This window comes from Nicotiana tabacum, chromosome 5 (genome assembly GCF_000715075.1).
Source record: "Nicotiana tabacum cultivar K326 chromosome 5, ASM71507v2, whole genome shotgun sequence".
NCBI lineage: Eukaryota > Viridiplantae > Streptophyta > Magnoliopsida > Solanales > Solanaceae > Nicotiana > Nicotiana tabacum.
Genome location: NC_134084.1, coordinates 7,522,795 through 7,547,003, shown reverse-complemented (window position 1 = coordinate 7,547,003; position 24,209 = coordinate 7,522,795). Strand labels below are relative to the sequence as shown.

Below are 24,209 nucleotides of genomic sequence, written 5' to 3'. Positions count from 1 at the left end.
TATTTATCCAGTTGGTAGAACCCTATGACACCTCTTGGGAGTTGCCGGGGTGAGAGATATAAAGAAGTTTCAGTGCTATTACTTGCCTTCTTTGCTAAGTAATCTGTCATATAATTGGCCTCCGTAAAACAGTGAGTGATGCTGACATTAGCATGTTTCAGCTTCTTTGATGTTTCATCCATGATCCTTTTCAGTTTGCAGTTGTTGGTGTTATCATTTTTTTTATCATATTTGTGATAATTAGAGAGTCCATCTCCAAGGTAAAGTTAGTGTTGTAGATATGTAAGTTTTGACCCTCCCCGAAATTTCACCCATTTTAGCGTAAAATATTTTATTTAGGCTTAATATAGTTATTTCAACTAAGTTTTACTCTTTTACGTTATTTTTATCACAAAATTGAAAAATACAAAAATAGTTCCATATTTCTCTATTTAATTCACGCATTAGATATTATTAGGAAGATATGTTACTTTGAACCTATTTTATTTTTACATAATCTTGAAAATACCAAAATAGTTTTATAGTATAATATTATTTGTTTTAATTGATTAGGATTAGTTTTATATTTTTATTTTGTAAATTTTATATCATTTTCAGAAGGAAGAGTGAGTTTTTGGCTTAGTTTATCACATTTTTAGTAAGAGACGTCCATTCTTGATCTTTTGGCCCAATTTCAAGCCCAACAAGACTTAACCCTATAACCCATCAACACCCTAATCTTCTTCTTCATCTACTACAACATAAACCCTAGATATAAGAGGGGAGGAGATCCATGGCAGCTTTCTTCTTCAAGAAGACACCACCCAAAAACCTAGCTGAACCCTAGCACCCTTAGAGACCCCAGCCGCCCTCAGCCTGCCATAACCACCCCAAACCGACGAACCAGCCCCGCCAGCCACGCCGCCAATCTGCCGGAAAACACAGTTCCCATCCATCGAGCAGCCCATCTTCTTCTTCAGCTGAACGACCAAACGACCCCTGACCTCTCCAACACCACCAACATCTCCGCCGCCAGACCACCCTAGCTACTGGACCTCCATCTTCAGCAACCTAATCTCAATAGCCACAGAACCCTCGCCCGCCACCGACTTCACCAGACCCACCACCCACCAGCAACGACGTCAACCAGCCCTACAACGACCAACGACCTCACCACCCCAACTCCCTCTCAAACCAGCTGTCACACAGACCCAATCCGTTTGCTTCTTCTTCACTTTGATAACGCTAAAGAACGAAGAGATTAGAGCATCCGCTACACCAAAACGAGAGAATTCCCCATCGTTGCTCCTTCTTCACACCTTCTCCGCCACTGCTTCTCCTTCTCCGATCAAAATCCAACAACCAACAACAACCACGACACACACACGAACCAAAACCAAAAAATAGAAGCTTCGGACAGAAATTTTGGAGAGAAAAAACTAAAAAAAAGCACGCAAAGATTTAGTTCATTTTTTCTTTCTCTGAGTTCCGATTTGGATCTGAAACATGGAGTTTGGTTGAGGTCACGTTTGGATTTCAAGTTGTCCGCTGCCGATTCGAGGTTCCGGCGAGGTCGCCTTTAGTAGTTTTCCGGTCGTTGTTCAATTGTTTTGGCAGTCATCTCGATTCTGTGCTTGATTCATTAATGCAAAGGTTCATTCCTATCTTATCTCGATATTTTGGTTTTATTTCAAGATTGAGGGGCATGGTTTGAATTTGTATGAATATTTTCTGAATTTGCGATCATTTCCGTCCAATATAGTTGTTTAATTGTTGATGAACTGATAGATAAACATAGATATAAACTAATAATTTAAAAAGGGACAAGAGGATCAAAGGCCATTGTTTGTTGCTATTGTGGTGCCATTTAACATCTACATGGATCTGGCACGGTTTTGGTGTTTTTTTTGTCACTTTGGTTTTGGTTTTTTAACTAATTTAATTCTTTCCCTCATTTAATCTTCTTTAGATTCAATTCAGACTATGGTATGTCTTGAAGTTTGTATAATTGGAAATATTTGAAGGAAAAATAGAGCGAGGATAATACTGTTCGATTCGATTTAAAAATTATTCACTGTTGGTCAAAGTAGCTGAGTAGATTAGTATGTTCTATCCTATGTGAATAAAATCTCAAAATGCATGGCCCTCGCTTAATTAATTTTTTTTAATCCTTGGCATGCTATTTAGTTGAATTTCCATGGCCCTCGCAAACTTGAAGGTGCGTAGTTGCTTTAGGCGTGCTATTTTAAAATTACCTTCCTAAACTCGGGTGTGCATTTATGTGACCAAATCCAAGTCTCAACAACGTTAGATAAAATGTGTCGTGGTTCAAGATGTGTTTTAGATGACGTTGAATCTTTCAAAAGAATATTTAAATAAAAGCGGTTATAAAGTTAAAATTGAACCATAGGTTAAAACATGTACTAAAAATCAGATAATAGGCCAATTATAACAGTTGAGCGACCGTGGTAGAACCACAGAATTCGGGAATGCCTAACACCTTCTCCCGGGTTAACAGAATTCCTTACCCGGATTTCTATGTTCTCGGACTGTAATACAGAGTCAATCTTTTCCTCGATTCGGGATTTAAACCGGTGACTTGGGACACCATAAATTATCCCAAGTGGCGACTCTGAATTTTGAATAAAATAATCCCGTTTCGATTGTCACTTTAAGTTGGAAAAAACTCCCTTATGTACTCTCTTCTCGGGGGTGTAGGAAATAGGAGGTGTGACAGCTCTGGCGACTCTGCTGGGGAATCGAACACAGAATCTCTGGTTCAGGGTTCAGAATTCGAGCTTAGATGAATTGTTGTATTTAGCTTTATCTGTTATCTGATTACATGCTTGGGCCTAATATGTTAAATGATGTTTTTACCACTTTGATATTATCTGAACTGTATATAAACTACTACGAAATCGTTCTCTTCTCATCTTCGGGGATGTGCACGCTGGCCGTGACTCCCTATTCTGTTAGTGTCATACCTTGAAATAAGAAAGAGGCTCGGACAAGTTACTAAGCCGGATGGCCTTTTGGTTCCCGGTACGTAGCCCCCTCCTTGGCTCGAGTTGTCCGCTCGGGTACACAGTCTAGAACACATACCCAGGTTTTGAACCTAGAATAACTCAGCCTCATGCCGGATCCCTAGTAGGAATATTTGTTTGCATCATGTGCATTTGACTTTGGAGACTCAGCACAGGGGTTGGGTCCGTCTAGGACAGGTGGACCCAAAATAACAGACCATCTTGATGCATCCTATGTGCTACATGTTGCATTTCTTCAAGGGTAAAAGGGTCATTTGGCGGACCAATGACAGTTGAGGGCAAATGAAAAAGAAAAAAAAAAGAAAAAAAAAGGTTGAAGTGTGAAGATAAAGCGAGTGGAGCCCGATTATATTTTCTGTCACATTCTTGTTAAAATAAAAGAGAGCTCGAAAATTCAAAAAAAAAAAGATCTTTTGCATTTTTTCATCATTTTCCGTAAATCAAAAAATCAAAAAAAAAAGAAAAAGAAAAAAAAATCCAAAAGAAGTTACATGTCTCATCACTTTTTTTTTTTAAAAAAAGACAAAAATATATTTTCTCTAAATTAGTTGTTTTTTTTAATTCTCGCTCGTATCCAATCTGCCCGAACTACGCATACCTTTCTCGTCTTTCGGAGCGTGATACGTAAGCAACCCACATAGGGTCCGGTCTTCCTAGTAAATCTTATGTTCTTGGCTTCGCGGGGTCTTAGCCAAATTTTGCACTTCTAGCCACCTTTTGGCTAAATAAGCCATTCTGCAAATATAGCCTCAATTATGTCTTGCATGTGCCCAATAGGGAGTGTTATTGTCTCACATAGTGTTGGTTTAAGTTTTCTCATACAGGCGTGGATTTACTTACCGCAGTTTGAGCATGACAGACACCTCGGGACCATCCAGGTAGGATCACTCACTCAGGAGTTGTTTAGGAAGATTTGTCATTTTTTTATTTTTATGTTTTGAATTTGTTTTCTTCTTATGTCGCCTTTTACCTCTAAGTTTTGTATAGTAATGTCGAGTTTTTTATTATTATTTTACTTTCTATTTTGCATTTGAAAAGGTGTGTAATAAATCAAAAATCCAAAAAAAAAGAAGAGATTTTGCGTTTTATATTTCCGTTAGAATTTTTCTTTAGAAATGAAAAAAAAAATTCCTTTGAGGTGGTTTTTCTTAGGAAATTAATATCTAGAACTCAAAAACCAAAAAAAAATTACTTTTATATTTCCTTTAGGATATTAGGACTAAAAATTCAAAAAAAAAATATGATTTTTCTCTTTTGGTATCTCTTTACAAATTTTCTTTAATCTATTAATTCCAAAAGCCAAAAAGATTTTGGTTTGAGGTTCCTCTTTGGAAAATTAATGGAAAAATTAAAAAAAAATTCTTTTTATTTTTATTAGAACTTTAGGGCATTGTACATAGAAAAAAAACATACTTTTTCTTTGGTTTATTTTCAGAGTTTCTCCATTAGGTAATTAAAAATTTGAAATCCAAAAATAATTTTTTTATCTTTTTCATTGCTTGTTTTGAAATATTGCGTCAGGATATCAAATGAAAATTCAAAATATGTTTCTGTGGTTTATTCTTTAGATTTCCTTCTTAAAAAAAAAGAATCAAAAATATTTTTTCTCTTCTAGGTTTTTTTTAATAATTTTCCATAGAGTATTTGTCTTGAAAAAAGTATATGATCGTTAAACTTGAGGTTAGGATAGATTATAGAACATTGAGTCTAGAAAATTCAAAAAGAAATTGCATCTTTTATTTCTCTTTTCTCATCAGAGTAGTCATTAAGGTAAACAAAAGAAAAAAAAGAGAATGTTAGTTTGTGTACTTTATTCCCGATCTTCTAGAACTACGCAAAGATCTGATTCATGCGAGGTCATGATACGTAGGCAACCTACATAGGGTTCGATCGAATCATTTTTTTATCACTAAAAGAAAAAAAAAAGAAAAAAAAGAAAAAAAGAGAGATGAAATCATGGGATGTGAGAAATGAGATGGAAGGAAAAGAGCGATAATCCGAAAGAAATGGAAAAGAAAATGAGTGAGCTAAGAAGTGCTAGAAAAACAAAGAAAAGAGAGGTTGAAATGAACAAATTGGGATGATGTAAACTGACCTTTGTGCCCTCGAAGTCATTCTAGAACCATTAATTGTTGCTAGGTGCATGACATGCAATGTGATATTTTTGCTGTTAAATGCCCTAACGCTAACGGGATGACTCCATTTTGTTCCTTTTGATATCTTCATAGTAGAAAGGTGGTTGGTTTGTGGTTCTCAAAGTAGTAACTCCTCTCCACAACATAAAGTCAAAAGGCAATGGCGGACAACAACAAAATTGGGTTGGTTGATACCGGTGCCCGAAAGCAGTTGGTTGAACAGGACACTGGTTTGGCTGATGAGGTAAGGATGTTAAAATAACACATGACGGACAGGTATCAGGCCTGGATGACTGGGAAGGCACCACCCCCGCCACCACCTAGCTTCCTAGATGCTACCTTTACCCAAACGCCGGTCATAGTGCCAGATGATTCCCCATACTCTCCAGATCCACCCGTTTATCACAGCTTTCCCAACCGTCCTAGTATCTCCATCACTCTTCCTTCAATTACCTCTCCCCAAAATTGCCCTCCTATAATATCCACTATTCCCAACAATGAATACCCACTCAAAGCTCATGATGCCCAATATTACCCCTCAAAGGTTGCCCACAAGGTTCTTGATTCATATAGAAGAGCCCTCGGGAAAAGCTTCATGCTGAAAACGAAAAGGTTACAGGATTAGAAGGGCGAGGTGAGATATCCAGGAAGCTGAAAGGCATAGGACAGTCTTTAAAGAACAAGCAAGGAACGGGAGACCAGGGTAACATGGCTTACAAAGAATTGTCTGTGTTCCCTGACGTTCGCCTGCTCGCGGGGTTTAAAGTGCCAAAATTTAACTTGTATGATGGGTGTGGAGATCCGATAGCACACCTGAGAGTTTATTGCAGTAAAATGAGAAGTTTTGGAGAGAAAGATGACTTGTTGATGGCACATTTCAGTAAGAGCTTGACTGGGGCAACTTTGGAATAGCATAATCGCCAAGATGTCGGTAGGTGGCCTACATTGGGTGACATGGCTCAAGATTTCGTTCGATATTTTCAATACAAATTAGGCGTTAGCCCAGATCTCTCCTCCCTATCTAAAATGGAAAGTAAGCCAGAGGAAAGCTTTAGGGAGTTTGGGCTCAGATGGAGGGAGAAAGCTACTCGAGTCAGTCCCCCGATTGGTGAAGAAGAAATGGTTGAGCTTTTCCTACAAGCCTAGGGCCCCACCTACTTCAGTCATTTGATCCCGGCCCTGGGGAGGCCTTTCAATGATGTGTTAAAAATGGGGGAGCTAGTAAAAGAGGGAATCAAGTCAGGCAAAATCATGAGTTGTTCGAAAAACATTCAGAACATCCCAGTAAGCTTGGGTGGAAGAAAGAGAAACAGAAAAGATGATCCAATGGGCTTTCCCGATCAACACTTCCAGCCTCGACATCATCCCCGTAGATATCCTTATGCACCAGATGAGCCCCCCCAATGCCACTTCTCTCCACAGAACTCCCAAAGTCGTACATCACTCTCCCAGTACCCAGCTCCACAAAATGCCTATCTACCCCCACGAGTCTACCGAAACCCCCCTAGATCAGTTTTCCGGCCCAATCAAGCATTTAAGAATGAGAGGTTGCGGAAGAATAAAACCTTCACTAGATTGGGAGAGTCATATGCTCGTCTGTTCCAGAGGCTACGAAAATTGGACATGTTGAAGCCGATCCAGATAAAAATGTCAAACCCTCTTCCAAAGAAGTTTGGTTTTTCTCAAAGGTGCACATATTGCTCAGATGCCCCAGGGCATGACATAGAGAAGTGTTGGAATATGAAGAATGCGGTTCAGAAGCTTATTGATGCAGGCGACATTGTAGTGCAAAATCCAGACGCGGCAGACACTAGCCAAAGTCCGTCACCTGTGCATAATGAGACGCATATGGTGGGTATGATTTATTTTGAAAAGGGATGTGAGAATTTTTCTAGGATCCTAGGAAGTCCACGTGCTACGAAGCTTTCAGTGCTATCAGAAGTTGATCCTAAGAACGAGCAGGAAAAAGGAACCCAAAGGCAATCTGTTAAGAACAATGTGATGGAGACTTGTGAAGTTCCTAGTATTGTTGATGCTGAAGTCAATGGTAAGATGTTGAGTTTGATGATTGGAAAGACGCTCTTTTCTTGGTTAGCTAGGGAGGAGTTTTGGTGGTTTATTTCGTTGTCATTTCTTCTGTCCGGGTTATTTCAGGGTTGTAATCCGGATATTGTCTTGTGACTCAAACCCTTCTATCATTTTATTTTGCTTAGTTTGTTTAGTCATAATAGCCCGTTTAGTGTTGTCTAGGTTTGTAACCCCAATTTAGTTTGTTTGTTTTGTTGTCCAAATCCTTTCACCATCTGTCTAATGCAATTTTCTGTTTTCTGTGATTTCTAGTCATTTTTGTTTAGTTCTCTTTTCTTTTTATAGTTCTTTTCCTGTTGACTCTAGTAACATGGCATGCACGCGTAATTCTCAGCCTGGTTTTAAAAGTCAATTTAGTCATGAAGCAATGAAGCAATTTTGAAGATGTAGGGACATGCGAGGGGAAATAAGCAAAGGCATTTTGAGATCACTTCAAGCCCGAATTGTGTGAAACTGGGGCAGATAGAACATAAAGAAACCCTATTGAAATGCATCCTTCCACATCGGATCGAAGCTAAAGGCAAGTTCACCCTAAATTTGCAGGGGGCCATTTGTGGTAATGAGAGTGAGAGTGTTGTCCAATGGTGCTTTGTATTAGAAGGCAAATGTGTAGAAATGACTATCAATTCTGATGTGGTCAAAAGATATTATGTATGATTTCTTTGGTTAAGTTGTGTTTGTTTGTACTTGGCATGTTTTGAAGATTGGAATGACGTTGACATTTTGTTCTGCTATCTAAACATTTTATCCTTTGTTGCCTTTTTTGAGCCTTATTTATTTCTTTTTCATACCCCTCTTTTGGAATTAGTAGTAAAGTTCAGAAACGCAAGTGCAAAATGTAAGTAAAGGACAAAGAGAAAAAGAGAAAGAAAAGAATGAAGAGAGAAAGAAAAGAATGAAAAGAAAAAGAAAAAAAAAGAAAAAGAGAGGAATAACAACAAAAAGAAAACAAAAAGAAGAAAAGAAGAGAAAGAAAAAGAAAAGAAAAATCACAACAAACAAAGTAATTTCTATGACATAAACTACGTTCGACCTGATTCCTTTTAAGGATACGTAGGCAGCCTCACGGTTCGGTCCTATCAAAATAAAAATCCAAAAGTCCTCAAGCAAAGAAACCAGGGCAGAAGTTGTGGTTGTTGTAGGAAATCTGATTCTGAAAGTTGTAATTTTGAACCCATTTGAATTGTTTCGAGCCTTTGATACCCTTTCTTTCTAACCCTATCCAAAAGACCACATTACGGTCCAAAGAAAGACCTTCTGATCAGTTTTCGAGAGATGCCAAGTCAAGCGAGTAGAGGTGAATCATATCAGGGGCAGCACTCCGGTCCAAGCAAGAAAAAAATGAAAAATGAGAGAGTCTTATTGGTGAAAACCCTCACGGGCATCATAAAGCGATGAAAGCTGAGAGAAATAAAAAATGAGATAGTCTTATTGGTGAAAACCTTCACGGGCACCTTGAGGCGATGGTAAGTTGAGAGAAAGATCAAATGAGAGAGGCTTGATGGTGAAAACTCTCCGAGCACTACACGTCGAATAAGGATTGTGAATCAGATTGGATAATCGGACCATTGAAGCTTAGTTTCACGGTTTAAAGGTACAACAAAAGTTGAACATCAGGCTTACTTGACAGAATAGGCCACAAGTGCATGTCATGGTTATTAGAGTTGATATCCACAACTGATAGGTTTCTACTTTGTAGTTTTTTCGTTAGGAATCATTTTTTTCCATTGTCCTTTACTCTGTTCTTTTGGTCTTATTCACTTCCTCTTCCTGAGTCTGTGCGGTTAGAACAAGTGAGAAATGACTTCAAAATTTGCCACCAGCTGTCCAATTGAACAAAACGGGTTCTGGCTAACACATCAAAATATCATAAGTCAGAAAAGAACAACAAGCGCATTGAGCTGGTAATAATCAACATGCTTTGGGATCCTTATGAAATACAAAGATTTGGTACATATCCATTCATGAACAATGCAACAAGATGGAGGGTGTTAGGTGAACGAATCAAAGGTATTTTCGGTGAAACACAAAGGTTTGGTATATATCAATTCATGAACAATGCAATAGATAGAGGGTGTAGGGTGAATGAATCAAAGGTATTTTATGTGATAAGATTAACAAAGAAAGTGGTTAACCAGTGACAAGCAAGGTCTTCCAAGCATAAATCAAAGTTATCATGGCAAGTGAAGGAGCAATAGACCTCAAGGCCAAGGCCAGTAGTTTAAGTCAAGGAAGAACAACATATGCACTGAGTAGGTGTCCATTGACGTGCTTTGGGATTCATATGAGACACAAAGGTTTGGTGAATGCCAGTTCGTGAGCAATGCAATAGATAGAGGGTATTGGGTCTGAATGGAGAAGAGGTATTTTCTGTGATAAGGGTGACAGAGAAAGTGGTCAGTCAATAAATATGCAAGGTCTTTCAAGTTGAAACCAAAGTTATCATGGGAAGTGAAGGAGCAATTACCCTGAAAGTCAATGCCACAAACCAACCACCATATTTATAAACTCACAAGTTTTCTTTTTTTGAAACAGGGACGAAAATTGTGTCCAAATCAAAGCTTGAAAGTTTGAGTTTTTTTTTGCAAATGTCATGCCCAAATTTTATCAGCACAAAGGCGGTTTGAGAAGGGGAAAAGAAAATTTGTTCGATCTATAGGAACCCTCCATGAGGAAAATCATGGTTCAGAGGCAAGGAATTTTGTTCGTTCTGCAGAGATCCTCCGGAAAGAAAGCATGGCTCAAGTAAGTTCATTCTCGGCTTTTCAGGACCCTCCTGGATAATGGGATTTAGTTTTAAGTGTTCAGGACCCTCTTGGACAATGGGATTTAGTTCGAAGGCCTTCATAGAAACTCCTGGATAATGGGATTTAATCTTAAAAATTCTCAAGACCCTCCTGGACAATGAGACTTAGTTAAAATTCAAAACGTTCATGAGTAACAAGATCCAGCATAGGCTCTACCTTGAGGAAATATAAGTTTGACTTTGGAGTTTTCATGCTTAGGATAAGATTCAATTTGAAATTTTCAGGACCCTCCTGAATAATGGGACTTAGTTTAATACCTCCCTTAGATGCTAAGATTTAGCATAAGTTTCACCGTTAGGAAGTTGAATTTAGCTCTGAAATTTTCACCCTTAAGATGAGATTTGATTTTAAATTTTAGGACCCTCCTGGATAATGGGATTTAGTTTTAAGGTCTTTATAGATAACAAGATTTAGCGGAAGTCATACCTTTAGGAAATATAACTTAGATTTAAAACTGTCATATAACTAGGAGTTTTCAGGACCCTCCTGGATAATGGGATCTAGCTTTTAAAATTCTTTGAGATTTTCTGGTAACATGATTCAATTAACACTCACAGATATGCCCAGCACCAAACTGGGGCAGAAGTTTTCTTTGTTTTTGTCTATTTTGTGGAAATCAAGCACCCACCTAGAGAACAAGGGACTACATTTTCAAAGTTCATCAATTAGGCGCCCACCTGGAGAACAAGGGAATACATTTCAAGTTCAGCAATCAGGCGCCCACCTAGAGAACAAGAGAGTATATTTCAAGTTTCAGTTTTCAAGTTCTTACTGATATTTGGTAGCATGCCAAATCGGGGCAGGAGTTTTCTTTGTTTTTGTCTATTTTGTGGAAATCAGGCACCCACCTGGAGAACAAGGGAATACATTTTCAAGTTCAGCAATCAGGCGCCCACCTGAAGAACAAGAGAATACATTTGAGAACAAGGGAATACATTTCAAGTTTTGGTAATCAGGCGCCCACTTGGAGAACAAGGGAATACATTTCAAGTTTTGGTAATCAGGCGCCCACCTGAAGAACAAGGGAATACATTTAAGTTTCAGCAATTAGGCGCCCACCTGGAGAACGAGGGAATACATTCAAGTTTCAGCAATCAGGCGCCCACCTGGAGAACGAGGGAATACATTTCAAGTTCAGCAATCAGGCGCCCACCTGGAGAACAAGGGAGTACAATTCAAGTTTTAGCTTTCAAGTTCTTACTGATATTTGGTAACATGATTTAGTTTGCAATCACATATGTGCCCAACCACCAAACTGGGCCAGAGAATTTTCTTTGTTTTTGTCTATTTTTGTTGAAATCAGGCGCCCACCTGGAGAACAAGGGAATACATTTCAAGTTCAGCAATTAGGTGCCCACCTGAAGAACAAGGGAATACATTTCAAGTTCAGCAATCAGGCGCCCACCTGGAAAACAAGGGAATACATTTCAAGTTCAGCAATCAGGAGCCCACCTGGAGAACAAGGGAATACATTCAAGTTTCAGTAAGCGGGTGTCCACTTGGAGAAAGGGAAACATCTCATATTACAATTCAAGGCGGCAACAAGGGGATTCCACCTGGAGAACAAGGGAATACATTCAAGTTTCAGTAAGTGGGTGTCCACCTGGAGAAAGGGAAACATCTCAGATTACAATTCAAGGCGGCAACAAGGGGATTCCAAGTGGCGAACAAGGGAATTCATTTCAGAGTTACTTTTAATTCGCAAATTCAAGAAGTATCAGGAGCTCGCCTGAAGAACAGGGTCCATTTTTCAATCTCATGTTGAAGATCAAGTAGAGATTCCAGGAAGATTCAAGACAAGAAGTAGATAGGATCTTATATTTTTCTTTTACTTTGTTGTAATTTTCCTTTTATTTTTGATGTGACGGCAGGAATCGCGGACCGGAACCTCGACGGCACCTCGACCGGCTCTCCACCTCAATATACTCCATCATCTCACGCACTTCTGAACTACACGTGGCCTGATTCCTTTATAACCAAGGATATGTAGGCAACTCAGGTACCAGGGCTCGGTCACACTCTCTTCCTTTCTCTTAGCTTTTGGTCTCTCCAAATAAGGGTCGGGTCAAAAACTTGTCTAGTCATTCTTTGTCAGAAAATACTTCGTATTTCCAGTCAAAGAGGGGCAGCTGTAGACATGTAATTTTTGACCCTCCCCAAAATTTCACCCATTTTAGCGTAAAATATTTAATTTAGGCTTAATATAGTTATTTCAACTATGTTTGACTCTTTTACGCTATTTTTATCACAAAATTGAAAAATACAAAAATAGTTCCATATTTCTCTATTTAATTCACGCATTAGATATTATTAGGAAGATATGTTACTTTGAACCTATTTTATTTTTACATAATCTTGAAAAATACCAAAATAGTTTCATAGTATAATATTATTTGTTTTTATTGATTAAGATTAGTTTTATATTTTTATTTTGTAAATTTTATATCATTTTCAGAAGGAAGAGTGAGTTTTTGGCTTAGTTTATCACATTTTTAGTAAGAGAGGTCCATTCTTGATCTTTTGGTCCAATTTCAAGCCCAACAAGACTTAACCCAATACCCCATCAATATCCTAATCTTCTTCTTCATCTACTACAACATAAACCCTAGATATAAGAGAGGAGGAGATCCATGGCAGCTTTCTTCTTCAAGAAGACAACACCCAAAAACCTAGCTGAACCCTAGCACCCTTAGAGACCCCAGTCGCCCTCAGCCTGCCATAACCACCCCAAACCGATGAACCAGCCCCGCTAGCCACGCCGCCAGTCCACCAGAAAACACAGTTCCCATCCATCGAGCAACCCATCTTCTTCCTCAGCTGAACGACCAAACGACCCCTGACCTCTCCAACACCACCAACATCTCCGCCGCCAGACCACCCTAGCTACTGGACCTCCATCTTCAGCAACCTAATCTCCACATCCATAGAACCCTTGCCCGCCACCGACCTCACCAGACCTGCCACCCACCAGCAACAACGTCAATCAGCCCTACAACGACCGCACCACCCCAACTCCCTCTCAAACCCGCTATCGCACAGACCCCATCCGTTTGCTTCTTCTTTGATAATGCTAAAGAACGAAGAGATTAGAGAAGCCGCTATACCAAAATGAGAGAATTCCCCATTGCTGCTCCTTCTCTACACCTTCTCCGCCACTGCTTCTCCTTCTCCGATCAAAATCCGGCAACCAACAACAACCACGACATACACACGAACCAAAACCAAAAAATAGAAGCTTCGTACATAAATTTTGGAGAGAAAAGACTAAAAAAAAAGCACGCAAAGATTTAGTTCATTTTTCTTTCTCTGAGTTTCGATTTTGATCTGAAACATGGAGTTTGGTTGAGGTCACGTTTGCATTTCAAGTTGTCCATTGCCGATTCGAGGTTCCGGAGAGGTTGCCTTTAGTAGTTTTCCGGTCGTTGTTCAATTGTTTTGGCCGTCATCTCGATTCTGTGCTTGATTCATTAATGCAAAGGTTCATTCCTATCTTATCTCGATATTTTGGTTTTATTTCAAGATTGAGGGGCATGGTTTAAATTTGTATGAATATTTTCTGAATTTGCGATCATTTCCGTCCAATATAGTTGTTTAATTATTGATGATGAACTAATAGATAAATATAGATATAAACTAATAATTTAAAAAGGGACAAGAGGATCAAAGGCCATTGTTTGTTGCTATTGTGGTGCCGTTTAACATCAACATGGATCTGGCACGGTTTTGGCGTTTTTTTTTTGTCACTTTTGTTTTGGTTTTTACCTAATTTAATTCTTTCCCTCATTTAATCTTTTTTAGATTCAATTCAGACCATGGTATGTTTTGAAGTTTGTATAATTGGAAATATTTGAAGGAAAAATAGAGCGAGGATAGTACTGTTCGATTTAAAAATTATTCACTGTTGGTCAAAGTAGCTGAGTAGATAGTATGTTCTATCCTATGTGAATAAAATCTCAAAATGCATGGCCCTCACTTATTTTTTTTAATCCTTAGAAATCGAGGCGTGCCATTTAATTGAATTTCCATGGCCCTCGCAAACTTGAAGGTGCGTAGTTGCTTTAGGCGTGCTATTTTAAAATTACCTTCCTAAACTCGGGTGTGCATTTATGTGACCAAATCCAAGTCTCAACAACGTTAGATAAAATGTGTCATGGACTGCGGGTGCATTTATGTGACGTGGTTCAAGATGTGTTTTAGATGACGTTGAATCTTTCTAAAGAATATTTAAATAAAAGTGGTTATAAAGTTAAAATTGAACCATAGGTTAAAACATGTACTAAAAATCAGATAATAGGCTAATTATAATAGTTGAGCGACCGTGCTAGAACCACGGAATTCGAGAATGCCTAACACCTTCTCCCGGGTTAACAAAATTCCTTACCCGAATTTCTGTGTTCGCGGACTATAATACAGAGTCAATCTTTTCCTCGATTCGGGATTTAAACCGATGACTTGGGACACCATAAATTATCCCAAGTGACGACTCTGAATTTTTAATAAAATAATCTTGTTTCGATTGTCACTTTAAGTTGGAAAAAACTCCCTTATATACTCCCTTCTCGGGGGTGTAAGAAATAGGAGGTGTGACAAGTGTATCCATGTTGAATGCACCAGTTGACACCAAACCCAGAAGCTAAGTCTTCAGAGGCGTTGTTACTATTACTATTTATTGGGCGGGAGAATGCCATGTTGCACTCTCCTGTATCATTTCTCAACATGCCACCTATTCCAGCCTTGGCACTTTGTATGATATAGATGTCATTTGTGTTCACTTTGACCATACTAGGTTCGGGTTTTTGCCAGCATACAGATATACATTTTAAGATAGGCTGCACTCTCAGCATTTTGTCACAAAGATTGATCCAAGGTAATGTCACGTGGCAATTAGGGAAAGAATTGTTGATGGCTATCTATAGAGTCCAACTGATTAGCTGCTCCATTTTGAAAAGCTTAAATCTCTTTTGATTCCCATACTTACAAGCACAACTTTCTTTCCAAACTCCAGACAGATTATGACTGGAAGTACCTACAAAACTATTTTATGAATTATGTTGGTATGTTTCATCTGCCACCAAGAGTTTAATAGATATCTGATAGGCTAGTTGCAATGCCTAATGCCCATTGGTGCTCCAAAGAATCTCTGTATGTGACTAGTAGCATCCCCTTCTATAAATACATGTTGAGTAGTTTCATTATTTGGACTAGTGCAACAATTACATCTGGATACTATGTTCCTTCAAAATCTACTCATTGTATCATCAAAAGGAAGTTTCTTATACCACGGTCTCCACGACAAAAAAGAGATTTTAAAAGGAATGCTAGCATGCTACACATTGTTGAGCAGATGATCCTTTGTTCTGCTAATTCTATTCATTTGCCAAGCTGAAGAATTAGAAAATCTGCCATCCTCAATTAGGTTCCAAATGATTTGATCCTTCTCATTAGGATTCCCTATTGTAATATTCATGATGTGATGAATGATATCTGGAGAAATAATATCACTAAGTTTATAGGTGTTCCATTTCCCATTGGTGATGAACTGGTTTACCATAACTTTAGGACTTCTTCTGTCTTCTGAATTAATAGGCCAAATCATGCCTTTTCCAGTCCAGTTGTCAAACCAGAAGCTCCTATTACCAGTGTTAATCTGCTAGACCATATTGACTTCTGCCTGTTTCCTGGACTGGAGTAATATTTTCCACTGATGAGAGTCCTTAGAAGTCCAAACTTTAGTACCAGGGTGCACCCTGATACAATATTTGTTTCTAAGAAAATTAGCCCATAGAGATGGGATAACTCTAAATCTCCACCATCTTTTATTAGCCAAGGCATCACCGATTTCCTCTAGGCTTCTAGTCCCAATTCTCCCTTTTTTTTTGAGAAAACACAAATTTTTCCAAGAACTCAAGTGGTACTTATTGTGATCACCAGTAGACCCCGATAAAAAATTGGCAAAGTATTTTTCTAAATGCTTTAATGTGCCCTTAGGGGGCACATAGCAGAAAGAGTGTAGGTAGGAAGGGATTGTAACACATGTTTGATCATAACAATTTCCCCCTATAAGAGAGCATTTTACTTCTTTTCACCACTTTATTGACCAAATTCTCAAAGTATTGGATTTTCTTCCTTCCAACATATAGAGGGCACCCAAGATAAGTGAAAAGAAAATGTTTGTCCATCACACCGGTGCAATTATTAATTCTATTGATTCTTGTAGCGGTGGTCTTAGGAGCAATCAAGAAAAACCTTTGTCCTAATTGACTTTTTGCCCAGAATTAGCTCATAAGTTTTGATAACCTTCATGATAAGCTTGATTGAAATGCTCTTGCCACTACTAAAGATAACAATATCATCAGCATATGCCAAGTAATTGATTTGAGGGCCCCTATGAGACATAGAGCAAGGTATAAAATTATTATTGAGTTTCTAGTTATTAAGGGACCCGGAAAGGACCTCTGCTGCAATAATGAATAAGGAAGGGGAGAGTGGATCCCTCTGTTTGAGACCTTGTGAAGAATTGAAGAAACCAGTTCTAGTTCCATTGCATTGATTGAGTACCACACACCTGAGATGAGCCTTGAAATTAAGTCAACCCAAGGCTTAGCAAAACCAAATTTTCTAAGGAAAGCCTTGATAAAGGGCTAAGATATTCTGTCATATGTCTTGGCCATGTCAAATTTCATCACAATATTGCCCCTTTTATTAGGCTGGTTGATGCCATGGATGGTACTTGCACCAATTGAATAGTCGCTATTAAATATTTTGTGGCGTCCTATAGTATTATTTTTAATGAAATATGCATATTCTAGAAAAAAATTATTCTTTTTAAATAGAAAATTAATATTTTTTGTTAATTGCTCACAAAAATGTCAATCCTCATCTTTCAATTTTCTTTTAAGATTTACCAACATGATATTTCTAATTCTTCAATTTTATATCCCTTTATTATTTCACTTCAATTAAATTTATTCACTATTTATCACACCCAACTATGCCTTATAAAAAGGACTAAGCGGTCGTTACAAATATAATCCGATTTACAAGTTCGGAGTTGAATCTCATAGAGAACTAAAGCTTAGCTACAGTTGTTTAATATCGCTAAGAAATACAAGTCCAAACACTTTCCTAATTATAAATATTATAATATTTATTTTTATCTAATTAACTAACAAATACTAAAAAGTAGTAAAACTATCAACTAACAAGGATAAGGACTGGATACACGATTAAGGAGGTCTAGAGTTATGATTTCCCCTATTGTCGGAATTCTTTCCGTTACATTTTCTATAAATTTGCCTAAGTTTTCTCTACCGATCATGAGCAATCTGACTGTCGTAACTCTCTCCAAATTAATTACTACAATTTACTAGATATATTCTCCCAAATTACGCTAGCTAGCATTAAGTATGGCTCACTCGGATCGCACCAAGGTTTCATTATCCCTAATCCCACCTTTAAACCCTCTGTATTGATCCCTCATATACATTAGGAGTGATGTAGTTCAACAACTACCTAAATATGCACTCTTTCCCGAGTAATACATACTAAATAGGCATAGTCGATTGAGAGCTCTTCAACCAAAACTTAGTTGAACAAATAGAGAAAATACTACATCAAATATATATTAACGTAACAGGAAAATCATCCTCCAAAAGGTTCCATCAAAACCCTAGATAACAAATTAGCTATTCATAATAGTATGCATAACTACAATACTAGAATTCATAACCAATAATATAAATAGGAAGAAGGAAGTGAGAAACTTGTAGAAGAATTCTCTGCCTTGCTCCTAGTGTGTTCTTGCCTCCTTAGGTCGAATCCCCTATCAAATTTGTGCAATCTCGATCTCTTTTTCTCAAAAGTGGCATTTTTAGGTCTATTCATATGTTAACAACGAATCTGATGCTCACAACGCACCTCATGATATATATATAAGTCTTGTACCAACTCTTACAATACCGCCACGACAGAAGAGATGTGTAGAAATTTATGACCGACTACCAAGTTAACAAATCATTGAGTCTATACTTCTGACAAGAACCATTACCTCATTCTGAACCAAATAAAGATTTTTGCTCTTTAATATACTCCATATAATCTGACTGCACTGATCCTAGATCCGATAATTTTGTCTCACCCATTACAAACTGCTCAGGCAATAAGCCACCCCGGACATGATCAAAAGTCTCATATGGTGCCACAATGTGCCAATCGTCCACCAATTCGAACGGGATACAAAGGGAACGAACTCTAGAAGGAACTACTCAACTCCCGCAACTAATATGAACTTTCAGCAGAAAATGGGAAACAAACACATATAGGATGAAGTATGAAACTGTATTCAACATTACACTGTTGCGGCACGCAACCCGATCCAAATAACATACTCATGGCGGCGTGCCACCTAATCCACACATAACACTCACCCAAGGAGGTGCATATCGAGCCAAATTGCTCATTACAACAAAACACTGAATATCGGTCACAAACACGCTAAGTGCATAATACCATCCCTGAGGGGACATATAGCGCTATAAGCTACAAAACCCAAGCACAACTGAGGTGCGATCTACGATCTGAATCTCAAGGGACATTTTGATCACACAACCTCGTCTCTACATGGAACCTCAACATGTAAGCAATTCCCCAAGCTGTCTCGCAACTCACACGGCGCATTATATCATTGTATGAGATGACTGGCGACGAAATAACACCTGACTACTCTCCCATAAGGAGCGCATTACTGAAATGAACATATCTGGCTTGATATAGAGCCCATATTCACATTTGAATCCATCCACGGACTTCAAGCTGGTTCTGATCGCACAGGACTAGGCTAATAATCTTTTAGAGGTCCATAATAACTCCCTCTTTTCCCGTAACACATAAGAACAACCATCATAACTGGAGTAATCATCCACAGTTCACAACTCAATAAATCAAGTGCCCTTCAGGCATCAATTCTCAAATCAACGGCATCACTACAATCTTCATATTTGGTTTACTTTTCAAGCTATCAAGTGACTACATGCCACACTTATACAACCTTCCAGTGGGGCACGCCCCCACAACCTTCTGTGACGGATAACAGGTCTGATCATCCAAACTACTGGCCGCACTAACACTAAAAAGCGATCAAGAATCCTTAACCAGAATGCAAAGCCCTTTTTCGCTAAACACCGATCTCTGGTGATGCTAAAGGCAATACCAACTTACTTTAAACATCAAAACTCATTTACTGCTCATCTGAGCTCGTGACATCCTTGCCACACCGAACTGCAACCCTGATACTTGCTTCAAATTCCATACCACTCCCTGCACCCAACATGCCAATATACAATAGAACACGATTTTCATCAAAACTATGGGACCTCTAATAGATTAACACTTTATCATATAAAAACTTTTCACTTAACTCACTTTAGGAGAACCATAGCAACACACAGGTGAATTCTCATAACCGTAGAATATGTAAATCTCTAAGTAGTGGTCTAAGCCACCATAGCCCTTTCGGGATCTGCCTCCACATAACAGGCCATAACAGTAGAATGCTTCTGAATAACATCAATTACGGCGGCCGACAAGCCTCACACGTACCATCACAGATCACTTGCATAACTTGATCACGCTGAAGGAATTGATCAATACCACCAATATGCCAATTCAACTATGGATAACCAATCTATCTTCTTTGAATTCATCCTTGATTGCCTTAGAAATAATAATAACTCTATTCAACACATAACACACTTCATCCACACTTATCCCGAGTGACCTTGAATCACGAGACCATGTTGTCTCACATCCCACGAACCATTTCATACCTCCCAAATTCTATACTGCAAGTCAAAACATCATAGAATATTCTGGGCACCTTCTCATAAGCTGCTACAAAGCTTGATTCATAATGGTACCTATAGGCTCGAAATCATTAGGCACCACACCTTACCCCTTTGAATTCACCAGGACCGTTGTTGAGAGCCACCCGCTCTGACTTGGCCCCGAATATAATCAACTTCATGATTCTTCTAGAACATGCATACCCCCTCGACGAAGCACCCAACATAATCACTTCCCTTGAAACCCGCACTTATACAAGGCATAACTCCTGAATCCTTCCCCAAGTCTGAGCATGAGCCAATAAGGCCAACCATAGTACCCCTTTAACAATTCCTTTGCTCAAATTAACACTTATGCTCTTTTCCCGTAGCTGAAATAACTCATCAATATGCTAATAACCAGAAACCTCGCAAGCAGTTAACTATGCAACCCAATCATAGGCGGTAGGACTCTCCCACTTAGCTTGAAGATACTATTACACAACTCTGGAATTCACCAGGATTCATTATCTCTTCTTGACATAACCATGTGCAATCGACCGTAAATATTCTCGGGATCATTCTATAAAACCCCCTTTTTATACTCTAAATCATCAACCACATTCGCACGACCGATCTCTTTGCGGTATAACCAATAGAATTTTTCGCAGAAGCTTCGCCAACCACGCGACTGCTAATTTGCTCACGGGGAATAACTCTCTGTGGAAATTGCTCTCTGACACCTTCCAACATCACTGCACAGGGTACAATCATTGCAACATCAATGACCTATCCTGAGTCCGAGCTCACTCTCTAGTTGCACCAGTCCATTCACTCCTCGTGGACATCAATTAAGTGTGCGGCGACATCTTTCAAATTCAAAGTTAGGTTGTATCCTTCTTCATTTCAAGCAGCTCCTTTCCGTTATATCAAATCTCCTACCGCATAATAGTCCATATTTCAAATTAATTCGTAGGCCCTAATCGTCAATCACTAAAATTCCAAAATCACTTCAAACCTTTCTTAAGGTGCGTGGTCATCCTACCACAAGCCCATATGCAACTCCGCCACTCTCCCACTTTGGCGAAACTCACCCCTTTAGTCGACTACTCGATCTTTGGTTCTTATACCTGGCCTTCTAGAAATTTAACCACCGCTTGACACTTCCCGCATGTCCTTCCTCATCCTTTGCTGCTCGGTTGTTGCCTTAATAAAATCTATCTTCGTCGCACTCGAACCCCCAAATCGCTACTAACTTTAAACCTTTCCGGGCATCATCTTTCTCGAGCCGTCAACATTAGAAACACTGACTCAATCCTGAACCACTGCACCCCGCGATCTCTGACCGTCGCTTCTTTAATACTGTCTCGCAATATCCTGCTCCAAAGGCGAATTAAGATCATAACACCGGCGAACTTAGTATATTCAATAAGGACAACGACACCTCATCATAGAAGAAAACTCCACCACGCTCGCAAATACCAAGTCTCATTACTCCATCAACCCAAATTTGAACATTCTTAGTCCGATTGCCTTTCCCCTGCTGGGAATAAAATACCAAATCTCTAGATCATGCATTGAGTAAACCTCCCTTCAAGTCATTCACTGCCCCAACACGTAGGGAAACATCCTACCATCATATCAATACTGCGGAACAATCGTTCATAGCATCATGGCAACTTGTGCCTAGCCTCAGAGCTCTCAGAAGTACTGCTACTGAGCTAAAATGACAGAATATCCTTCCACAAGGCGATGATAATAGCTCAGACAACCCCGCAGGGAGAAACACCCCACACCACATTCGTAGTGCCATTACAATCCTTCAATTCTCAACTTATAACCGGCGGTTCGCGTCGCGTAAGATTGAGTAGGAAGGAAACAAGGGCATAAGCGTCAAGGAATCAAATCGCACGATGAGGAATCAAGAAGGGAAGTACTCCTAATAGCCCTGTAGCCTCCCGAGATAAGTACAGACATCTCCTGTCACGATCCAAACCGAAGGGCCGCGACGGGCACCCGATGCCTTACTCAACCGAGTACCAAAGTAACATATCTTTCTTAACATGTTATCATGAGTAAATGAGCCAGAAAACCCGTTATGAGATAATAAGAATAAAACATAAGGGAATACTCAACATATGAAGACCCAACATGATATACAAACTAATATATGTGACATACGGGCCTATAAGGCCGACATGACCATTAGTAAACTCGAAACATAGGTCGACAAGGCCATACAAGTATCCATACACCTGACATCTGTCTACAAGCCTCTAAGAGTACATAAAATCATAAAGGTCGGGATAGGGCCCCACCATACCAATCAATACATATCCAAAGCATACTGACCAAATAGCCAACTCTGGAGCAAGTGGAGTGCACCAACACCTTCGCTGAGCTAATAGCCTACTGGAGGACTGTCAACCTATCAATCGAGACCTGCGGGCATGAAATGCAGCGTCCCCAGGCAAAAGGGATGTCAGTACAAATAAAGTACCGAGTATGTTAGGCAGGAAAGCATAAACAAGAACAGTAATGTAAAGAGAGAGATAGAGGAGATACAACCTGTAACATCATAGTGCCTCTGGGGGTTACTGATATGAAATGCATAATACATATATATACATAAACTTTTTAAAACATTCGCCTCTGTGGGCATCATCATCATCATATTGTACTAGCCTCAAAGAGGACTCAGTAAAAGCGTACCCGACCATCATAAGGTTCAGTAGAATCGTACCCGGCCATGTGGAGCTCGGTAAACCCAACTGATCAGTGGTTGCACAATAGGTGCCATACCCGGCCGACTATAGCGCGGCTCGGTAGAGTAAAATAGATACATATATATAATGCATGCTCGACTCATAGAATCACGTTCTAACCCTTTCAGAGTGATGTAAGGTCATTGCACCTTCGATTAACATTATGGACATCCCTACCATCAATATGAACCTTAGTGGGATTTAAGGATCATACACACTTGTTTAGAATAACTTTATAAGGAAAGAACAACATGGACAACCTTAGTTTCTAGGAGTAGATCCGTTATGAATTAGCATACCGTTTATGTTCATTTCATTTTAGATCATGCCAAAAGAAAGAAGAAAGTGCCTTAACATACCTTAAACCCGTTGAGTCCCTAATCCCTTCCAAGCAACTCTTCAAACTAGTCAACTCAATCTATCATAGTATAAGGAGATTCAAAATCAGTGTTGAGCAAAGGCTAAGTCTATAACTTAAGCTAGTAGCTCATTTACGTAAATTTGGGCAGCATCTCCCTTGTAACAAGGGCCTCCTCCAATACCATATACCAACAACAATTACCAGAGCAATCCATCAATATATAATTATCAATATCAAGACACCATATAACAACAACAAGTCACAACTACATTACGACGAGCGGCAAGCTCCGATTGGAATCTGTATACCCCTTATCAATCCTTATAGACTTCTTACTTCAACATAAAAGTATCATTAACATGATAATGAAGTCATTAATCAATGATTCTAGCCTTATACCGTATATTTATAACAACGAAAATAATCCACAACTTCAACTATCCTCAATTAGCAACTTTATTCACTAGTTCATGTCTAGCCCATCCATTTAACTTAATCAACATCAAGATAACCTTAGGCACAAGCAAGATCACAATATACATACCTTATACAGTAACTTCAAGTCAAAATCCAAGTTATATTCAGTTTACAACAACCCTTAATAGCAATACAACACCATAGAAGTGACTTAAGCTAATCCAAGTATTATCTTGTAGTTTATCATCCTAACAACTTAACCAATATACAAGAAAGCTTAAGCACAATTAGTAGGCTGTTATACTCACCTTAGACAGCAACAACATCTTGGAATTTCATCCAAATACAGCCCACAACAATCCTCAATGACAACACAACCTCAAAGAGGTGTTGTTCTTCTCTAGAACTAAGTTTTGATGTTGAAATATGGTGTAATCACTTTGAAATCACTTCAAACCCTTGTGGTATATGTTTAGGAGGGTTAGGAGAGGTTTGGAGACGAATTTTAGTTGAAAAATGAGCAAAAATAGGCATCCAAATCGTTTATAAATTGAAGTAGGTCAACCATCGCCTAAGTGGGTCCCATTGGGAGCTGCTTGCGCGGTCTCGCGAAAACGCGAATATCTCTCTACTCTAATGTCGTATTGATGAACGGTTTAATGCGTTAGAAACTAGACTCGTAGACCTTCAATTTTGTAGGTAAAAACCCCATGATTCCAAGTATATTTGGAGAAATTCTTAGATACATTTGACCTAAATTTCAGCAAATTTATGAATGTAACTTGTGATGACCTT

The 24,209-nt window shown here is 38.9% G+C and overlaps 1 long non-coding RNA gene across 1 annotated transcript; it reads left to right on the top strand.

The window, feature by feature from the left end:
• Positions 1-720: 720 nt before the first annotated feature.
• LOC142181095 (uncharacterized) lies at positions 721-8,005 on the top strand. The gene is made up of 3 exons (XR_012709369.1): positions 721-1,632; positions 3,848-3,901; positions 7,581-8,005. It is a non-coding gene; the product is annotated as an uncharacterized LOC142181095 (long non-coding RNA).
• Positions 8,006-24,209: the final 16,204 nt, after the last annotated feature.